The sequence below is a fragment of the Orcinus orca genome, chromosome 7 (assembly GCF_937001465.1).
Source record: "Orcinus orca chromosome 7, mOrcOrc1.1, whole genome shotgun sequence".
In the NCBI taxonomy this organism is placed as follows: Eukaryota; Metazoa; Chordata; class Mammalia; order Artiodactyla; family Delphinidae; genus Orcinus; species Orcinus orca.
The window spans coordinates 25,643,363-25,661,644 of record NC_064565.1 but is presented as its reverse complement, the minus strand read 5'-3'; the positions used below and the strand labels follow the sequence as shown (position 1 = coordinate 25,661,644).

The window sequence follows — 18,282 nt, the reverse complement described above, 5'->3', positions numbered from 1 at the left end:
CTAGAAACAATCTTTAATTGCAGGGAAGGACTTGTACTGATGTTCACATAAGTGAGCACTTTGAATGGCAAAGGAAAAACAGACTCCAAGGAATGTACTATAAAAACCACCCCTGTACAGGAATCAAAGAACGAATGGGGAAACCAGGTGAGCATTTCCTAACGACTACCGAGCATAGCAAACACAGCCACGAGAAAGGTCTTCCCACCAGCCTGTGCATCAGCAGAACTCAGGTTTTCAGGGGCCAAGAACATCAGAAACAGAAAGACTGCCCAGCCAAAAGCCAGATTTGGGATACACTTGTTGAGAAGGGCACCTCTGGGAGCCAGAAAGACAGCTTCTGACCACTCAGTGACTCACTGTATTCAGAGCACCACAGAACAGTTTTAAAAAGACTCAAATTCAGAAATGCTGTCTTTGTGACTTATTTAATAGAAGGTCACTATAAGATCCCCAAAGACAGCTTAATCACCATAAGACCATATAAAGCTATTCTAAAGAAAGGAAAGCTAGAGCTATCAAGGCTAACCACACGCTACTGCCTTACCATAAACCCAACCTGACAGACACAGGATTAGAGGGGCCACACCAAGACGAGGGCTCGGCTCACTTCCCAGGCCACCATCTTGTATTTCGCTAACTCAAATATAATCCCCTCCTTGTACAATAAAGAATCTGACTCGTCTTTGTCCCTGGTTCCTGAAAGGCAGCCTATAAATCCTTGGAACTTCCCGAGTAAGAGAAGGGTCTTCATTATTCATGAGCCCCTTGAGTCACACCTGAGATTATGTAAAATGAGAAGACTCAGGTTGGGGGCTGATCACCAGTAAGACCAACCCTGCGATGAGAGGGGTGGGGCTTTGAGGCAGCCCAATCCTGGGAAGAGGAAGGAGGCTGGAGACTGAGTCCATCCACGTGGCCAATGATTCAATCAATCATGCCACATAATGAAACCCCAATAAAATCTCTGGACATCAGGCTCAGTGGCGCCTCCTGGCTGTTGAATACAGTGATGTGCCAGGAAGGTGACACACTCTAATCCCACAGGGAGAGGGCATGGAAGCTCAGCATTTGGAATCCTCTCAGACCTCACCTATGTCTATTTGGATGCCTGATCTATATCCTTCAAAATTAAAGTACAATCATAAGTATAGCACTTTCCTGAGTTCTGAGTCATTCAAGAGAATTATCGCACCTGAGGGAGTCATGGGAGCCCCCCAGATTTGTAGCCAGTCAGAAGGGTTAGTGGCCTGGGGACCCCACTTGCAGTTGGCATCTGAAGTGGGGGCCATGTTGTTGGGACCAGATCCTTTAACTTATGCGATCTGCACCAACTCCAGGCGGTTAGCAGCAGAACTGCATTGCAGTCCACCAGCTGGTGTCAGAACTCCCCCGACACAAATTCCCAGCTCACTCAAGTGCTACACACGGCTTCAATACTCAGCTCCATATAACGTAGCTTTTATCTGCTAAAATTCATGCCAAATGTTAATGACTAGAAATTTTCCCCCAGTTCAAATATTGCCATTTGCAGCAGCATGGATGGACCTAGGAATTATCATACCAAGTGAATTAAGCCAGAAAGAGAAAGATAAATAGCATGTGATATCCCTTGTATGTGGAATCTAAAATATGATACAAATGAACTTTTTTTTTTTTTTTTACAAAACAGAAACAGATTCACAGACATAGGCAACAAACTTATGTTTACCAAAGGGGAAAAGGGATGGGGGGGGAATAAATTAGGAGTTTGGGATTAGCAGACCTACCCTATTACCTATAAAATAGATAAAGCAACAAGGTCCTACTGTGTAGTACAGGGAACTATATTCAATATCCTGTAATAAATCATAATAAAAAAATATGAAAAATGTGTGTATATATACACACACATATACATGTATATATAACTGAGTCACTTTGCTGCATACCAGAAACTAACACAACATTGTAAATAAACTATATTTCAATACCACACACAAAAAAGAAAATTTCCCCCATTCAACACTAGTAACAGCTAAAATGTTTTGAATAATTGCTATCTCAGACATGGTTCTAAGATCTTCTACGTGTATTAACTCACTCACTCCTCAAAGCAACCTCACAGGGTGAGTACTGTTATTATCCCCTTTATAAATGAAAGCACCGAGGCACAGAGAGGTTAAGGAATTTGCCTGAGGTCACACGGCAAGCTCACGTGGCAAGGTCACATGGTCAAGGTGCCAGAATTCAAAGCACGTTCCTCTGTCTCTGAAGCCGCCCCTTAGCCACAAGTCCAGAGGAAAAGGCGTGACTGCTGGCCGCCAACCCCTCCAAGGGCCACAGGTCACTACCCTTCCCCATCCCCACTGGCTCCCATTCTCCATCCTTAGAATGGCCACATGCTGAGTTCCTTGGGGAAGACTGCATGCTTTCTGACGATAGATTTATCCGGTTTTGACTGTAGCTCAGGAAAGCTAAGTTTGAGAACACTACAGCACTGGGGAAGATGAACTATTTTCCTGAAAGTCTTTTCCAAAAAAAACACAAATTAGCAGCTGGATGGTTCTAGATGTAAACGAAAGTGATAAATTTCCCTGCAATAAATGAATAGATTCAGAGTTGTTCCTTTTTCATTATCATCTCCCTTACTGCAGGCAGAACGGCTCCACGGGTGACACGAATTCCTTCTCCCTTCTTTTTCCCCAATTATTTAAACTCAAAAGTGCTACATAGGTACTTCTTCACTTTTATTAAATTAGTAGTACAGGTTGATGTTCTCAGTGTTCTTAGTACTGCAATTAAAACCTCAGCAGTCACGGTGGTGATTTTTCAAATATAAACGACGTAATAAGGTCATCAGCTGGCTGTCCTTCCGTTTCCTGTCCTCTTTTAGTAACGCTTTTGAGCATGCCAGGCACTTGGGACTTGGCAATAAATCCGAGCAAGTTTCTGCTTGCCCTCAGGGCACTTACATGGCAGCAGGAGAGAAAGCCAGAAGAGGGACAAGTGTGTGCGTGTACTGCCCGTGTACGTATGCATAATTTAGGGAAATGGTCAAGGATATTAAAAATAGAGTGAGTGTAGATCTGGGGGACGAACAAGAAGATGTGTGTTTCTGGAGTGAAATCAACATGGGAAAAGGGTGGGAGATGAAGAGAGAGACGCACCAGATCATTCTGAACTGAGGTATCCAATCCCTTATCACCATGTCCCTCACCTCCCCTGAGTCTATGCCTCCATCACCTTACACTGGACAACTGTCTTTCTTACCTGACCTCTACGCTTCCTTACAGCCAGTTCTCCACAAATGTAGCTGTAGTTCTCTACAAATGACCTTTGTAAAACAGAAATCAGATCAGGTCACGTCCCTGCTCAAAACTCTCCACACATCCCTCCCAATCAGAATAAAACCCTTAACTCCGCACCGCGCAACGAGGTTCTCCATGTTCCAGCACTACCTGCCCTCCAAACTCAGCATCTTGCTCCCTCCCCCGCCCACACAGCCCTCACACTGGGCCACGCGTGTTCCTGCCTCGGGCACCTCATCCTGGATACCACCTTGACTCCACCACCATTCAGGTCTGGGCACAAACATCCCTCCCTGGTCTGGCGGAGGGGGCACTTAGCCCCCCTAGTGGAATTCAGGCTTGAGTGGGACATGGGGTTCCTTCCTTGAAGGGGGGGTGGGGTAGAGGGAGGGAGAGGATACCCTCACCCTTGCCTGAAATCTCACCCCTAAGGCTGCCTTCAATACTTTCACGGTGATCAAAGCCAACTTTTCTCTTTCTCTGGACAAGGGTAGTGACACCGAGGACAAGCTCATGGTGACTGACAGAGCCTACCGGCCTTAGCCCAGAGAGAGAGGAGGTCCCTCTCAGGTGGCATTGTGTCACAGCATAACAGAGATGGGCAGCCTTTACAGACAAGAGCTTCCCCGCCAGGTGAACTTCCTTGATGGCAGCAGCTGTCCTAGGGCTGCTTAGTCCTCACCTGTGTTCTTTCTGCCCAGGAGACTGAGCAACTCTCCCACGTCCTCAGGCCAGCGCAGGGTGCTCCATTCAGAGTAACTATCTCTCCAAAGCAGGCCTACACATTCCAGCTAAAGTCATAATGGGATTTGGGACATCCCTGGTGGTGCAGTGGTTAAGACTCCACACTGCCAGTGCAGGGGACGTGGGTTTGATTCCCTAGTTGGGGAACTAAGATCCCGCATGCAGCGTGATGCTGATAGATATATAGATATATAGATACATAGATACATAGATAGATAGATCATAACGGGCTTTGCCTGGACCATGTACGATGATCTGCTCAATTCTCCAGTTTGGGGAGAAGTAGGGTTAGGAATGTGTTTAGGAATCAGTCTTCTCTCTCACTTTCTTTCCCCCAGGTTGGCAGCAGGGAGCCACACCCTGTAAGCCACGGGCCTCAGGCAACATGCCTCTGTTTGGAATCCAGGGGTCCCCAAATGTGTGAAGCAGCAGAACTCCGAATGTCTTGGGCTCTGGGACACCAGGGGATCCCTTGGACGCCCTTCTTCTGAACCAGGAACAATCTGACTGGCAGGACAGGGGACATGTTGTGGGCAGAGGCCTCAGCATCGCAGAAGAATGCAGAAAATATTTAAGAGTCACATCTCCCTGCTTTCCTACGGAATGTTTTTTCCTTGGTTATTCTTTTCACCACCCACGGCACTTACTGGTAAAACAAGTGATTGCCACAGATCTGAGCAGGTTAGGGGGAAAAAAGACTCAAATTTGGGAAAGCTCTATCCCATCACTTAATCTCTTTTTCTGGGAACTGAAAAAACACCACTAGGATATGGTTCTAGGGGCTGAGTACCTGAATCCAGGTAAGCGCTTATACCAAAATTACTGTAGAAATAAGATGTGCAAAACATAGAGCCTTTACTGGGCTGTACAGTCATCATGTAAAAATGACAGTTATTTCCCTAAAGGGATGATAATTAATGCTGCCTTTACATAAGCCACTGCTTTTTAAGTTTTTCTTTTTTCCTGATGTTTTCCTGCATTAGCAATCAGCAGGGTAATGGACATCAGCGTCGGGCATTTTCTCTGAGAGATGAACACTTTCACCAACACTTGCCCATATGCAGAGGCATTCCCATTTGAATAACAAGGCAGGGGGACTTCCCTGGTGGCACGGTGGTTAAGAATCCACCTGCCAATGCAGGGGACACGGGTTCGAGTCCTGGTCCAAGAAGATCCCACATGCCGCAGAGCAACTAAGCCCGTGCGCCACAACTACTGAGCCTGCGCTCTAGAGCCCGTGAGCCACAACTACTGAGCCCGAATGCCACAACTACTGAAGCCCGTGCGCCTAGAGCCTGTGCTCCCCAACAACAGAAGCCACTGCGATGAGAAGCCCACGCACCTCAACGAAGAGTAGCCCCGGCTCGCCACAACTAGAGAAAGCCCGTGCACAGCAACGAAGACCCAACGTAGCCAATCAATCAATCAATCAAAAAGAAAAACAAGGCAGGGGGATGGGGGAGTTTGAGGGTATAGTTCTTGCCCCAGAGCATTCTGGGATTCCCTTGAACCTGATCACAAAGCCACAAGAGGTTCTGCCCATACACTCAAGACAATGCAAACGACTGAGGTGCAAGAAAAACTCTCCCGCGTCTCTAAAATGCTCTCCCCGCCAGACCGGGCTTTCCTCCCTGCCATTCAAACATTTTTGAGTACTTCTGTCAGGGACTGAGTATGTGACGATGAAGAGACATGATCCTGGCCCTCAAACTGTAGCGGGGAGACACACACGTCAATGGATCATTAGACTATAACATAAAAGTGGAATCTACCCACTGATTCAACCAGTGTTTGCTGAGCACCTACTACATGCAGGGCACTGTTCTGGATGCCAGTGTACAAAAGCAAGAGTACATAATAGACACAGGATAATCAGGAGAACACAGAAGAAACCCATCACGTCCTATCCAGGGGGATCAAGAAAGGCTTCTCTGAAAAAGGAAACCCTGGAAGGAGTCCTGAAAGACGAAAAGAAGATGGTGGAGGAAGGCATCCCCAGCGTGGGGTGGGAGCCTGTGCGTGGAGCAGAGGTACCAGTGACCAGCGACAGTCAAGGGAACTGTTGCCCTGCACACCTGGAACAGAAGGGGAGGCAGGGGGCCAAGATAAGTCTTGGACGGCAAGACAAGGTGACCAGGGACCTTGACGCCACAGCAGGACTTAGGGCTCCCCTGTAGTTGAGTAATTTTGAAGAGCCTGAATCCCAGGAGTGGCGCGATCTGATTCCCATCTCAGATATAATACCCCGAAATGGTTTTTATTTTCAAGCACTGCCTCTCCTGCCTCAGAGGCTTGAAAATGCAAAAGACGGGCAGATTTAGATTTAGTAACTAGATACAAACAAGTTTCAAAAAAATAAGGCATATAAGATTCTTCCCTGTTTTAATTAGAGAAGATGGTTAGAAACTACCAAGGCGGCGGGGGTGGGGGGAGAAAAAGAAGAATGTTTTTTCACAAATCCCAAAAATCAAGTGAGCAAAAAGCAGCTTCCCAGAGACAAACCGTCCTGCCTTAGTAATTCTGCTAGAACTGCTCATTTTCATCTCCGCTGGGACCAACAGAAGCTGCGTGACAAATGCTCTTCACGTCCCGTGTGGCCTGCTGCCACATCACACCTCGGTACGAGCCACACCAGCCTCCCAACTTGGCCACCAAGCTCGTGGTGAAGGAGCCAACCTCTGACAGATCCAGAAAGGAGTGAGTGTACATATTCTCACCATGGACAATGGCTGCAAGGAAAGCTATTTTTTCCAAATAATATTTTCTATTAATTTAACAGTTCAACATTCCCAAAGGCCTTCAAACTGAGGACTGAATTTCCCCTATAACATGAAGGGCAATTTCAGATCCCCGTAGTCCAAAATTCAACTATTCAACATCCCATTCATTCTGTCCCTATAGACGAGACACACTTACTACTCAGAAAATGGTACCCTATATATAATAAACTGATGCAATGAGATTGCATTGCAGTGTTATGGTTTCCAACCCAAATCCAGTTAGAAGCTCCTATGTCATATATCCTGTTTATTGACCACACTTTAAGCCTATCAGCTACTCTAGCTTCAAATGAACTTGATTGCTTCGATACAAACACAAACTCCAATTTAATTTCTACACGACTAACTGCCTTCCAAATGAAATTCTAAAGCCCAACAAGTGAGATCATAATTAGGTTGGTTACGTTTTTTATTATAGAAGCAAGCACGTTAAATGTTACTGCCTTGAAGGCCCATGTTTCTATTAGCGAAGCCACACATGAAATAGACTGGGGATTTTTCTTCAACTACCACTGCGAGTTGCCAAGATGTTTAACTGCCACATTTTGGAATATTTCAAATGTTTCCAGTCAGAATCAAAACTGAGAGATGGGTTAAAAATTAGTCTTCACTGTATGCCGTGTATAATGAATTCCATCACTTAACATCCCCAAACAGGCAAAACTAGCCTTGCTGAGAAGTCAGGTCGGTGCTTATGCTTGGGATGGGGGTGAATGCAGACCTTGACTAGAAGGAGGCACAGGGGAGCTGCCCGGTACTGTGCAGGGTTTACTTCTTGATCTGGGTACAAAGGGCTGTGCTAATTCACCATGCTGTACACGAACCACGTGTAACTGTTCTTTACGTAGAATTCAGTTAAAGTTTAAACTATTAGGGTAGAGGACAATTCTTTGTCTACTCTCAAGGAGACCCTAATAGGTCAGCACTTCAATTCTATGTGGCATTTGAAAGAACGTGGGTTTCACATGGACAGAAATCAGATCAACAGGAATCCTGATCGGCTTTACTGGACATGCTTTCATGCTCTTTCATTCATTTTTCTGAAAGATCTCAACCATATTGTTCATTGCGGCAGTATTTACAATAGCCAATTGGGAACAACCTAAGTGCCCATCAATGGATGAATGCATAAAGAAGATGTGGTGTGTCTAGATATACACAATGGAATATGACTCGGCCATAAAAAGATGAAGTCTTGCCATGTGCAACGATATGAATTGACCTTGAAGGTCTCATGCTAAGTGAAATAAGACAGAGAAAGATAAATACTGTATGATATCACTCATATGTGGAATCTAAAAAAACACACGAACAAGAAAACAAAATAAATGAACAACCAACAAAAACAAGTAGATACAGAGAACACAGCAGTGGTTGCCAGACGAGAAGGGGTGGGGCAAAACAGGTGAAAGGGACCAACTGTTTGGTGAGGGATGGAAACTAAACTTTGGATTGTGAGCAGCCTATAGGGCATATAGAAGATATAGTGTTGCATACATGAAACTTACATACTGTTACAAACCAACACTGCTTCAATAAAAAAAAAGATACTAACCATCCTAACGGTCATGTGCGCAGCATGGGGAGCACCCAGCGTGAATCATTATTTAACATCCCCTCCTCAATACAACACAACTACCTCCAGCAACAATCATGCAATAATCATCATTCTATTCTTGAATCATTTAGTTTTAAAATAACCATTTAAAAAGAAGGTCGAATTTATTTATTTATATATATATTTTTAACATCTTTATTGGAGTATAGCTGCTTTACAATGGTGTGTTGGTTTCTGCTGTATAACAAAGTGAATCAGCTATATGTATACATATATCCCCATATCCCCTCCCTCTTGCGTCTCCCTCCCACCCTCCCTATCCCACCCCTCTAGGGGGTCACAAAGCATGAGCTGATCTCGCTGTGCTATGCAGCTGCTTCCCACTAGCTATCTATTTGACATTTGGTAGTGTATATATGTCAATGCTACTCTCTCACTTCGTCCCAGCTTACCCTCCCTGTGTCCTCAAATCCATTCTCTACGTCTGCATCTTTATCCCTGTCCTGCCCCTAGGTTCATTAAAACCTTTTTTTTCTTTGTTTTTTGAGATTCCATATATATGTGTTAGCATACGGTATTTGTTTTTCTCTTTCTGAATTACTTCACTCTGTTTGACAGATTCTAGGTCCATCTACCTCACTACAAATAACTCAATTTTGCTTCTTTTTATGGCTGAGTAATATTGCATTGTGTATATGTGCCACATCTTCTTTATCCATTCATCTGTCGATGGACACTTAGGTTGCTTCCATGTCCTGGCTACTGTAAATAGTGCTGCAATGAACATTGTGGTACATGACTCTTTCTGAATTATGGTTTTCTCAGGCTATATGCCCAGTAGTGGAATTGCTGGATCATATGGTAATACTTAATACTGTTTTTAGTTTTTTAAGGAACCTCCATACTGTTCTCCATAGTGGCTGTATCAATTTACATTCCCACCAACAGTTCAAGAGGGTTCCCTTTTCTCCACACCCTCTCCAGCATTTATTGTTTGTAGATTTTCTAATGATGGCCATTTAAAAAGAAGGTCAATTTTTTTTTTTTTTTTTTTTTTTTTTGCGGTACGCGGGCCTCTCACTGTTGTGGCCTCTCCCGTTGCGGAGCACAGGCTCCAGATGCGCAGGCTCAGCGGCCATGGCTCAGCGGTCATGGCTCACGGGCCTAGCCACTCCACGGCATGTGGGATCTTCCCGGACCAGGGCACAAACCTGTGTCCCCTGCATCAGCTCAACTACTGCGCCACCAGGGAAGCCCAAGAAGGTCAATTTTAAAGTGACTTCTAAAATGCAGCAAAACATTTCTTCCATGAACTAAAATATGCACTTACCCAGCAATATGACACCTAGGAGTTCTCACTCTCTCACTGTTTTAAATTTTAAGCACATATTAAAAACTCCAGGGACTTCCCTGGTGGCGCAGTGGTTAAGAATCCGCCTGCCAATGCAGGGGACACGGGATTGAGCCCTGCTCCGGGAAGATCCCACATGCCGCGGAGCTAAGCCCGTGCACCACAACTACTGAAGGCCGTGCTCTAGCGCCCTCGAGCCTCAACTACTGAGCCCGCATGCCTAGAGCCCATGCTCCGCAACTAGAGAAGCCACCGCAGTGAGAAGCCCGCGCACCGCAACGAAGAGCAGCCCCTGCTCGCCACTAGAGAAAGCCTGCGTGCAGCAACGAAGACCCCCGGCAGCCAAATAAATAAGTAAATAAATAAAAACTCCAAATGGTCACACAGTGACAGAAGTGAAGAAACTCAATTTCCATTTGTTCATCTTCAACTGCGCTATCACTGTTTATCTCAAAGCCGTATTTAAACATAAGAACATGTTGTACCATAAGGACGAAAGGCATGAAGTACTCCTAAAGCAGCTCCAACATGGCCGAACTGCTAGGAACTTAACCCTCAAATCAACGTGTATCACTCGGTCCACGTGTATCAGGGCCAACTGTATAACAGAGTTGCCCAAATTAATTTCCATGTACAATACGATGCTTATTAAGGGGAACTTTTTTTTAAGTGTGCTAATCTGATGTGTGTAAATAAATATATACTCACACATATGTATATGTAATTATTAACAGCAGCAACTATTCAGAATTTAGAGGAGCAAAAGAGTTTTTCCCAGAAACTATTTTATCAGTGGCTTTTTTCGGATTTGCCCACACGTGGTGGTATCAAACCGCAGACTGGCTGAAGTCAGCTGTACAGGTTTTAGCCTCTGTAAAGGCTGCCCCGCCTGACAGCCCCACCTGCAGGGGTCCGCTCCCATGGCTCCACCCATGGGAGGCAGCTGCACACAGCCAAAGGAACCCTGCAGACAGAAGGCGTCTGAAGACACAAAATAAACGTCCAAGTTCAGACACAAAAGCTTTTGTGTTGCGCACATTAAGACAGCCCTTGCAGTTTACAGTGAGGGTAAAGCAGGGTTTCTCAACGTCAGCACCGTTGGCTATTTGGGTGGGCTAATTCCTTGCTGTGGGACCGTCCTGTATGTTACAGGATGTTAATCTGCCTGCCTGGGCTCTCTCCACTGCATACACAGACATACACTCCCATACCCTTGGACCAAGACGTAACAAAGGTCGCCCTTCACCAACAGCTCAGAGGCCCTCGGGTGGAGGTTAGAACACCTTGGGAAGAAACACAGGAAATCAAGCCCAGTGCTGCCCCAGGAAGGGAGACGTGGTTTATTTTTAGAGCTCCCTTTTCATTCTTAGCAAATGCATCTATTTCTTATTCAAACACACATTTAATTAAATACACAAAGGGAGGGTGTGCCACTGAAAAAAATGCCGGCAGCCCTCTCAAATTATTTTTCCTTTATTTTCAAATATTTACCTAATGAACGGAAACAAAACGAACATCTTTCCCAAAAGGCCATTCCAGCCCAAGAGAGATATTCTATAAACACGGACATAAATGACCACTGTAAAGAAAATATTTCCGGACATGCATCCACCCCCGAATCACTTCTTTTACACACGATTCTAACTTGCCGTGGTTCCTCCAGATCAAAGCAGCGTGGGAGCGGCAAATCAGAACAAGCAGCAAGGTAAGCATAGTGTCCCCAGACAGACTTGGGAGAGGCAGCCTGGGTATTGCTAAAAAAGAGCCGGGGATTCGGGGACAGGAAACCTGGATCTGAGTCTCTGTTCTACCACTTTCTCACCCTGGGGCTCTGACCAAATCACAAGCTCCCAAGATGCCAGCTTTTATTTATGACATGGAGGGTGACGTGTGCTTCTAAGAGCTGCCTTGAGAACTAACTATTGGAACTAAGTGAAGGTTTTCATCCAGGTGTCAAATGTTATTACCTTTATTTTAGAATTACACACATCACCAGTCTCAGCCAGAGGTAACTGCTGGCTTTACCAATAGGAATTTTGTCACTGGAAACAGCCCCAGGGTTGGTTCCAACAGCATGAACAGCAGATCCAGAAGGTGGAAAAGAGTAGGAAACGTGAAAGCATAGAGCACAGGAGCGAAGGACAAGGAAGCCAGACTGCCTGGGTTCTCATCCCACTGGGTGAGGCTGGGCAACTTGTTTGACTTCTACATGCTTCAGTCTCCACCTACAAACTGGGGATAACAGTGGCACCGTCGGTGCCCATTATTTGCGGTAGTGATACTTTACAAAAATCTCTGTGAACACTGACTTGGCAAATATTAAACCAGCGATCCTAGGGGAAGGGAACACGGGCTTAGGTTCCTGTGAGCCTCTGGTCAGAACATTTTTGTCCACTGATCAACACGTAACCATGGGGACTTCCCTGGCGGTCCAGTGGTTAAGACTCTGCGCTTCCACTGCAGGGCGCAAGGGTTCAATCCCTGGTCGGGAACGAAGATCCCACGTGTCTCGTGACCAATAAATAAATAAATACATACATAAAAGATTTGCTGTCACCTATTAAAATCTTTTTAAAATCAGAAATAAATTATTTTTAAAAATACATAACCATGTTTTATGTCCTTCTGTTTTAAGACACCTTATTTAATATATGCCGTTGATTCATCAATATTGAACTCACAGCCAACAGGACTATAACTCATGCTTGAAGAAGCTTATCTAACACACCTGTTTTCTCCCTAAGGCACAGCACAGCCTTCTAGCACTTCGGAACTCTAGATATAATTCCAGTACTACCCTTAGGGGCCATTTTAAACAACAAACTCACCAACCAAAAAAAAAAAAAGCTCAAAAATGCCAAGAGTTGCACTAATGAGACCACGAAGAGGACACCTTGTTATAGTAAGAGACCTGAAACAGGAAGGCAGAGCATCTCCTATCTGAGCTGGGAACATGCACATCAGTATCTCAAATTTTCCTCCACTCTGTGTGTGTCTACAAAGGGTCGCACAGTGCTACAACTACTGATTTGAGCATTATACAAATAAGTTGTAACAAGGAGGCAAATTTGCACATACAGAATCCGCAAATAATGAGGATCAACTGTACCAGACTCACAAAGTAGCTCTGATGATTCAATGAATGGATACAGATAAAGTACTGAGAACTTCCCCATGTACAGGAAGCACTCCACAGATGTTCATTATTATTGGGGAGTCAAATATGTCCATAACATATCACATGGTGTAAAAGGCTTAACAAAACTGTGAAAAAAGAACTTAGATGGTGGTAGAGAACCACAGGCGAGGGAGTATGGCAAAGAATAAAGAAATCAAAAACCAAAACTCAGGAAATTTCTTCCCTAAAGCAATCTTCCACCTATCCTATTTATCTTTCTTTCTCTCCACCAAAAGGTTACACTCCCCAGGCCAGCCGTCTACCGTTCCACTCTCACATACATTCTCTGGATGCTTTGTCCTTTTTGCAACGTATGGTAGGAAACTACATTTCCCCAACTCCGTCACCAACTGGCTTCCAGGTAGGGTTGGCCTACGGGAGACAGCAGCAGCAGCTGGGAGGACAGGCGCAGGGAAGAGGTCGGGGTCTCTCATCCACTTTCCATCCACCCACCAGCATCTCCTCCAGGGATGCAGCCCTTTCCAAAGGGTTCTACTTCCCGTTTCTGGTAACACTTGCAACTCCCATGCTCCCTGCAGTCCTCGGGGTGGATTTCTTCTGGTGGCTGCAAATCTCTGGGTTGTCACATGCTCTTTGGTACATCAATGTCACCTCTTCCGTCACCTACAAACCCAGTTTTCTGTAGTAGGTCCTCTGGTCAAAATGCCTAGTCCAGTTATCCTGACTGACATGATACCACATGTGGCTCCAAAAGCATGCTAAACCTGCAACTGTCCTGCCAAGACCAGCTCCCCTACACACACACACACACACACACACACACACACACACACACACACACACACACACACACACACACACACACACACCCTGTCCTTCCCACAATCTCACCTCACATTCAGACTCTCTGGATTGAGGACAAATAAAGGTGCTTTGGTTTGCTTTCTTTTAATTCACTGCTGCCGGAAGAAAGTGCACTTACGAAACTATTAGAGTTACTTCAGCTTTTTATCAAGTACGTTACCTCCCCCTTTCAACAAGGGTTACAGGCTGCCCCTGCTCCAACCCTCTCCTTCTGCTTAAGTGCTATTTACTTTTAAAAGACTAAGCAGTACTCTCCCCTCACACATACCTTGATTTAAAAAAAAAAAAAATCCAAATGCGGCCGATGGCACATGGCCAATTTCCTCTCCCGGTCAGCACTAGTCATGGCTGCTGACAGCGGCCAGTATAATCAATGTCCATTAATTCTGAGGCAATTTCCAATCTTCTCTTCCCATTGTTTCTTACTCAGGGCATAAAAATGCAACGCCTGACCATAATCACGAACAGGCGTAAAAGAGGAGTAAACAAGTTCAGGTGGATAAAAGAATGCAAGAGTGAACAAGATTCTGATAAGTGAATCACAGAAGCAGGAGAAAGGGGGCCTGTGGGCAATGCTCGCTACTCACTGAATGCCTGTTCCCTTCTCCTCCCTAGACGCACAGGTGGATGACGTGTCCCAGCAAGGTGAGGCCAGGGGACCTGTGTCTGTGCCCCCTTCCAGGGGGCTAGAATGAAGCCACTGCAGGGTGATCCTGGAGGGCAGGGGTTCCCGAAGGCAGCGCCTATTTAGCCTTGGTCGCTAAATGACTTTTTTTTTTAACTGAAGTAGAGTTGATTTTAAATATTGTAATAGTTTCAGGTGTACAGCAGTGATTCAGTTATACATATATATGTATATATCTATAGTCCTTTTTCTCTGATTCTTTTCCATTTTAGGTTATTACAAGATATTGAATATTGTTTCCCATGCTATACAGTAAATCCTTGTTGTTTATTTTATACATAGTAGTATGTATCTGTTAATCCCATATGCGCAGTTTATCTCTCACCCCTCTCCTTTGGTAACCATAAGTGTGTTTCCTATGTCTGTGAGTCTGTTTCGTAAATAAGTTCATTTGTACTATTTTTTTTTAATTATTTTTTTTTTTTGCTGTACGCGGGCCTCTCACTGCTGTGGCCTCTCCCGTTGCGGAGCACAGGCTCCGGACGCGCAGGCTCAGCGGCCATGGCTCACGGGCCCGGCCACTCCGCGGCATGTGGGATCTTCCCGGACCGGGGCACAAACCCGTGTCCCCTGCATCGGCAGGTGGACTCTCAACCACTACGCCACCAGGGAAGCCCCTTGTACTATTTTTTAGATTCCACATAGAAGTGATATAATATTTGCCTTTGTCTGACTTACTTGACTTAGTATGATAATCTCTAGGTCCATCCATGTTGCTACAAATGACATTATTTCATTCTTTTTTATGGCTGAGTGATATTCTGTTGTATATATGTACCACATCTTTATCCATTCATCTGCCGATGGACATGTAGGTTGCTTTATGTCTTGGCTATTGTGAATAGTGCTGCTATGAACACTGGGGTGCATATATCTTTTCAAATTCGACTTTTTCCAGATATATGCCCAAGAGTGGGATTGCTGGGTCGTATGGTAGTTCTAGTTTTAGTTTTTTAAGGAACCTCCATACTATTCTCCATAGTGGCTATATCAAACTACATTCCCGCCAACAGTGCAAGAGGGTTCCCTTTTCTCCACACCCTCTCCAGCATTTATTATGCTAAATGACTTCTTAAAAGGGGTAATTTCCCCACCTCCACCAGCCTAAAACTATGAACTAGGAAAAAGAAACTTGCACTGGGTATGACTATACGTATAGACATACACATACACACACACACACACACACACACACACACACACACACAGAGGTCCTTCTGTTACAGAAGGTCACAAACGCAGGACGTGTGCCTTTCAAATGAGCTGGGCAGAAATCTGGTCAAGGTGGCCAAAGGCGTATATGAAATAACCCCCAGCAGGTCCCTTCCAGACGGATCTCTATAAAGAGAGATCACCATTTGGGTGAGGAACACAGAAATGGGCACTGTTCCTGGTTCCTCATCTCCTGTCGGGGAGAACAGTGCCCTGCAGACCAATAACACTTTCACTTTGTAGCATAAAAACCAGGATTCAGAGAGGTCAGGGTGGGCCCTCCAGCAGAAACAGAGCTGAGACCCCCATCTCCCAGGTCAGTGCTACTACTCAAAGCGGGTGGGAGCATCCACAGAGGGGGGCCAGTCCACCAAGTGTTTCTGGTCTTTGAAAAGCTAAGTACCAAAACTGAGGGTAAGTGTCCTTTTAACTTTTACAGTCAGTGGACAAGGTAACTCTATGTCTTTGAATCTCATACTAAAATTGAAGGTTAGTATTTTATACTTTTTTTTTTTCAGATTAAGTTGTTTCAAACTAGTTTATTTAGGGGTTCCATTTTCACTCCTCAATAGATTTTACGTATTTCTCATATGCTTCTTCACTCATTAGTTCATCTAGTTCTGAAAGGTTACTGAGTGTCATCTTGATCAGCCAACCATCTTCATAGCAAGATTTGTTGACAAGTCCTGGATTTTCTGCCAGAGCTTCATTAATTTCAGTTAATTCTCCTGATAGAGGAGAATAGAGTTCACTAGCAGCTTTCACACTTTCCAAAGCACCAAATTCCTCGTTTGTTCAATTTTGTCCCAACTTCAGGCAGACTACAGTAAACAACATCTCCCAAAGCTTCCTGTGCAAAATTGCTGATTCCCACTGTTCCAACACCGTTTTCTGCTGTTACCCATTCATGTTTGTCTGTGAATTTATGATCCGACAGCAGAGCGGGTCCGGTGCGCAGCGCCTGCACGGCGCCCGCCTGCAGTCCCCAGGGCCGCGGCGGGCAGGGCACGTTGGGCGCAGAGACGGCGCGCAGGCTGCAGACCGCGGCCCGCACGCTCCGTGCCACTCGCAGCGCCATGTGCGCAGGGGCCCACTTCCTTCTTTCTTTAATCTCACTTTTTCTAGCAATTTATTTTTATGGTACCAGACCATGATGATTTAGAATTTTAAAAAACGGTTCCAGGCTTCCCTGGTGGCACAGTGGTTGAGAGTCCGCCTGCCGATGCAGGGGACACGAGTTCGTGCCCCGGTCCGGGAAGATCCCACATGCCCCGGAGCGGCTGGGCCCGTGAGCCATGGCCGCTGAGCCTGCGTGGCCGGAGCCTGTGCTCCGCAACGGGAGAGGCCACAACAGTGAGAGGCCCGCGTACCGCAAAAAAAAAAAAAAAAAAAAAAAAAATGTTCCATTTCTGCAGGCACCCAGGGTCCCCAAACTCTTCAACCAAATTCCCATGGCCACCACACCCCCTTCCCCAATCCTTCCTGACTCACCCTCACCCAGGCTCTCCTCTACCTTTCACCCTTCCTTTCCAGCAGGCATCTCCCTTTAAATGGGTGGTGGTAAACTTTCCGGTAGCCCCTCCAATGCATGCGCAGTGGGCACTGACTCCTGTGAGCCATCCTGAGCTCAGACCAAAAGGAAGAGTTAAAAGTAATCAGTCATCCATCCACACAGCCTAAATAACACAGGACTCCGGTCCCAGAAAGCCATCACGGTAAAAGAAGAAAAAAACCGTCCGTGGCCCTTACCCGCGTTAATTAACGCGAGGGAGAGCCTCAGCCTACCCAACAGATGCTCTCTATCCATCACCTAAACCTGAGACGCAAAGTAAAGGAACCTTCGCCTGTCTCCTCCAGGGAGGTCGACATACGTGGAGAGATGCCACGCCGGCTTGGGGAGAAAGGAGAGGTTACTGACAGAGTGAGTCACGTGTGCGGCATCAGGTATGATGAAGTGTATTATGGGAAGGGGACGTGGAGACGGCATTAGCTCTGTCCAGTGGGACCCACTGAACTGCCCATTACAAGGGAGCCCTGAACTAGTGGAGGAGGAGGACTTGGGGAGAAGGATTTAAACACATACACCTCCTTGAAAATGAATGAAGAGAAACCGTCTAGACGACAATGACGGGACAGTGACGTAAGGAACGAGACCATAGGAAAGGGCGGAGCCAGGCAGCACCAACCCTCCCCGGAGCGTTCCAGGCAGGCCACGTGTTTTAGCCTTTCCAGGGACAAAAGGATGGTAATTTTAACAGACGCCAACATCGGCACCTTTCACAGTTACTAAGACGTGTCATCCACGAGTTCAGAAAGGCAGGGACTCGAGGGGGATGTAAATGAGCAAGTATTCCACTAAGTCTCTGCACTTGTCTGGGTATTTGAAATATTTAAACATTTTTCAGTATTTTTTTTCAAGTATCGCCAGAGAACAGACACATGACACTGTTTTGAAACGTCTTGCCACAAACAGGGAATTCTGATTAGATCCAGTCCAAACCAGGCATGCCTTGGGAAGACAACTGCTCTGCTGTTCCACGTCTGGCCTGGTGACAAGGGGCAGCCCCAGCCCTGACCTCTGCCCTGCACCCCACCTTTCCCTGGGGCAAACAGGGCATCGAGGTTAATCCAACATGCCCAGCTATCAATGGGCGGCAGC

The 18,282-nt window shown here is 45.8% G+C and overlaps 1 protein-coding gene and 1 pseudogene across 3 annotated transcripts in view; both read right to left on the bottom strand.

Annotated features, from left to right (window-relative positions):
* MGAT5 (alpha-1,6-mannosylglycoprotein 6-beta-N-acetylglucosaminyltransferase) overlaps window positions 1–18,282 on the bottom strand; it is a 370,454-nt gene that overhangs the window by 294,879 nt on the left and 57,293 nt on the right. The window lies entirely within an intron of this gene.
* On the bottom strand, window positions 9,402–17,020 carry LOC101288288 (glycine cleavage system H protein, mitochondrial-like; annotated as a pseudogene).